The sequence below is a fragment of the Lipotes vexillifer genome, unplaced genomic scaffold (assembly GCF_000442215.2).
Source record: "Lipotes vexillifer unplaced genomic scaffold, Lipotes_vexillifer_v1.1 scaffold1208, whole genome shotgun sequence".
Classification (NCBI taxonomy): domain Eukaryota; kingdom Metazoa; phylum Chordata; class Mammalia; order Artiodactyla; family Lipotidae; genus Lipotes; species Lipotes vexillifer.
This window is the reverse complement of record NW_006799247.1, coordinates 588,038-591,507: the sequence shown is the minus strand read 5'-3', so window position 1 is coordinate 591,507 and position 3,470 is coordinate 588,038. Positions and strand designations below refer to the sequence as shown.

At 38.0% G+C, this 3,470-nt stretch overlaps 1 pseudogene across 1 annotated transcript; it reads right to left on the bottom strand.

Moving 5' to 3' along the window:
* Window positions 1–1,805: 1,805 nt before the first annotated feature.
* Window positions 1,806–3,246, bottom strand: LOC103090650 (interferon-inducible double-stranded RNA-dependent protein kinase activator A pseudogene; annotated as a pseudogene). The gene has a single exon (XR_014368717.1). The product of XR_014368717.1 is annotated as an interferon-inducible double-stranded RNA-dependent protein kinase activator A pseudogene (transcript).
* Between the last annotated feature and the right edge of the window lie 224 nt (window positions 3,247–3,470).

Sequence of the window (3,470 nt, the reverse complement as noted above, 5' to 3'; positions counted from 1 at the left end):
CAAGAGATCACTGAAGAAAACAAAGGGGAAATCAAAAAATACCTAGAAACAAATGACAATGAAGACATGACGACCCAAAACCTATGAGATGCAGCAAAAGCAGTTCTAAGAGGGAAATTTATAGCAATAGAATCCTACCTTAAGAAACAGGAAGCATCTCAAACAAACTACCTAACCTTCCACCTAAAGCAATTAGAGAAAGAAGAATGAAAAAACCTCAAAGTTAGCAGAAGGAAAGAAATCATAAAAATCAGATGAGAAATAAATGAAAAAGAAATGAAGGAAATGATAACAAAGATTAATAAAACTAAAAGCTGGTTCTTTGAGAAGATAAACAAAATTGATAAACCATTAGCCAGACACATCAAGAAAAAACGGGAGAAGTCTCAAATCAACAGAATTAGAAATGAAAAAGGAGAAGAACTGACACTGCAGAAATACAAAGGATCATGAGAGATTACTACAAGCAACTCTATGCCAATAAAATGGACAACCTGGAAGAAATGGACAAATTTTTAGAAATGCACAACCTGCCGAGACTGAATCAGGAAGAAATAGAAAATATGAACAGACCAATCACAAACACTGAAATTGAAACTGTGATTAAAAATCTTCCAACAAACAAAAGCCCAGGGCCAGATGGCTTCACAGGCAAATTCTATCAAACATTTAGAGAAGAGCTAACACCTATCCTTCTCAAATACTTCCAAAATATAGCAGAGGGAGGAACATTCTCAAACTCATTCTACGAGGCCACCATCACCTTGATACCAAAGCCAGACAATGATGCCACAAAAAAAGTAAACTACAGGCCAATATCACTGATGAACATAGATGCAAAATTCCTCAACAAAATACTAGCAAGCAGAATCCAACAGGACATTAAAAGGATCATACATCATGATCAAGTGGGGTTTATTCCAGGAATGCAAGGATTCTTCAATATACGCAAATCAATCAATGTGATACACCATATTAACAAACTGAAGGAGAAAAACCATATGATCATCTCAATAGATGCATTGAAAGCTTTTGACAAAATTCAACACCCATTTATGATAAAAACCCTGCAGAAAGTAGGCATAGAGGGAACTTTCCTCAACATAGTAAAGGCCACATATGACAAACACACAGTCAACATCACCTCAATGGTGAAGAACTGAAACCATTTCCACTAAGATCAGGAAGAAGACAAGGTTGCCCACTCTCACCACCATTTTTCAACATAGGCTTGGAATTTTTAGCCACAGCAATCAGAGAAGAAAAAGAAATAAAAAGAATCCAAATTGGAAAAGCAGAAGTAAAGCTGTCACTGTTTGCAGATGACATGATACTTTACACAGAGAATCCTAAAGATGCTACCAGAAAACTACTAGAGTTAATCAATGGATTTGGTAAACAAAATTAATGCACAGAAATTTCTTGCATTCCTGTACACTAATAATGAAAAATCTGAAAGTGAAATTAAGGAAACTCTCCCATTTACCATTGCTACAAAAAGAATAAAATATCTAGGAATAAACCTACCTAAGTAGACAAAAGACTTGTATGCAGAAAATTATGACACTGATGAAAAAAAATAAAGATGATATAAATAGATTGAGAGATATACCATGTTCTTGGATTGGAAGAATCAACATTGTGAAAATGGCTCTACTACCCAAAGCAATCTACAGATTCAATGCAATCCCTATCAAACTATCACTGGCATTTTTCACAGAACTAGAACAAAAAATTTCACAATTTGTATGGAAACACAACAGACCCCTAAGAGCTAAATCAATCTTTTTTTTTATAACAACAGCTCTTTATTACATGGATTCAAATACACAGCATACCAATCATGTTCCCTGAAATTTAACAATCACATTCAATTAAAACCTGTTAGTGCATTCCTCAACACTAATTCTAAGGGGCTTCCTTCGAAATCCCTTTACAAAGCCTTGCACAAAGAAGAGGTTAAGCACCAGTAGGAAAGACTGTTGTTAGCAGTTTTATTTTATCCTCCTCCTCAACAACAACAATCATGCAGTTTTTTCCTTCTATGTACATGGCATTGTAAAATGGGTGCTACACTCTGCTATGGTACAAATAAATACAGTATACCAATACAAAGTCGAAGCCATTAAAAACATCTTAATAACAACTACCAGAAGATAATTAAATCTGGAGTGTTGATGGAATCTATGAAGAGATTTAGAACCAACACACAAACTCAAACATTATAGTAAATGTTTTAATTGGAAAGGGGAGAAAAGGGAACTTCTTATGTGCTACTAAAGGGTTTTCTACGTTGTTCCACGTTTACTTTCTTTCTGCTATTATCTTTATATACTGCAGAGCATTGTGAGCTGCATCACTCTGCACACTGCCACAGCAGATCCCCGAGCCATAACAGACTGTGATGGGACTGGTGGACAATTCAGCAAGACATTGATACTGTCCGTTGGCACTCAGTTCTTCTATATCCAAATATGTTATATTAAAACCTTGCTCCTTTGCAATTTCACTAAGCAGCTGGATATAATATGTATTTGGAATACTGAGGAGGCCTCTTTTCCGTAAGTTGATCTTTTCACCAGAATAATTCCTCAAGGAACGCCAAGTACAACCTAAAAAATGTCCTACCACATTTGTCAAAGAAATGTGGTTCTCTGGAGAAGTATTACTGAATTTGGCAAGAAATTTCTCAGCAGCATTTCTCTTGGTTTGTTTCTTTGATGCCCCCTTTCCAGTTTCCATGAATGACTCTAGCCTGCAAATTGTGGTATATTCTCTCTTATGAGCAGGCCCTCCCTCCTGGGAAAGGGTATATTCAGGAAGTCTCCAGCCATGATGAATAGCCAATTCCTGTAATGAACCAACAGGATTAAGCTGGTTCTTTGGTTGCTTGGAAGGGTCAGGCATTAAGGGATCAGGAATTGCAAAGAAAATACTTGCACTGGCTTTCAAAATGTTTATGGCAGCCTCTGCAGCTCTATGTTTCACTAGCTTCTTACTTGTACCTTCAGCTGTGCAGGTTATGTCACCAACGGTTACTCTGAAGGTGAAAGTGGGCACATGTATTTGCACATCAGATCTTTCACATTCATAAACTGGGATATTCTTGGTCTTCATGCTGTATTCATGTGATACCTGAATTGGTGTTTTCCCTGGCTTAGTTGTGATCATCTTCCCCAAACTGAAGGTCCCGCTGTCCTCGCGCTCCAGTGGCAGAGCCACAGCACGATGCCTGCTCTGAGACATAGCCAGAAGGGACAGCTTTGCAGTGGGAGGAGCAGTGTGGAGAAACATCTTCACTCTGTGGGTTGGTCAGTCCCCGAGAGGAGCGATCTAGACACGGCATTGCCACCTCGTCCCCTTCTCTGACTCTTCTACAGCAATCTTGAGGATGAAAAATGGAGCTGGAGGAATCAGGCTCCCTGACTTCAAACTATACTACAAAGCTACAGTAATCAAGACAGTATGGT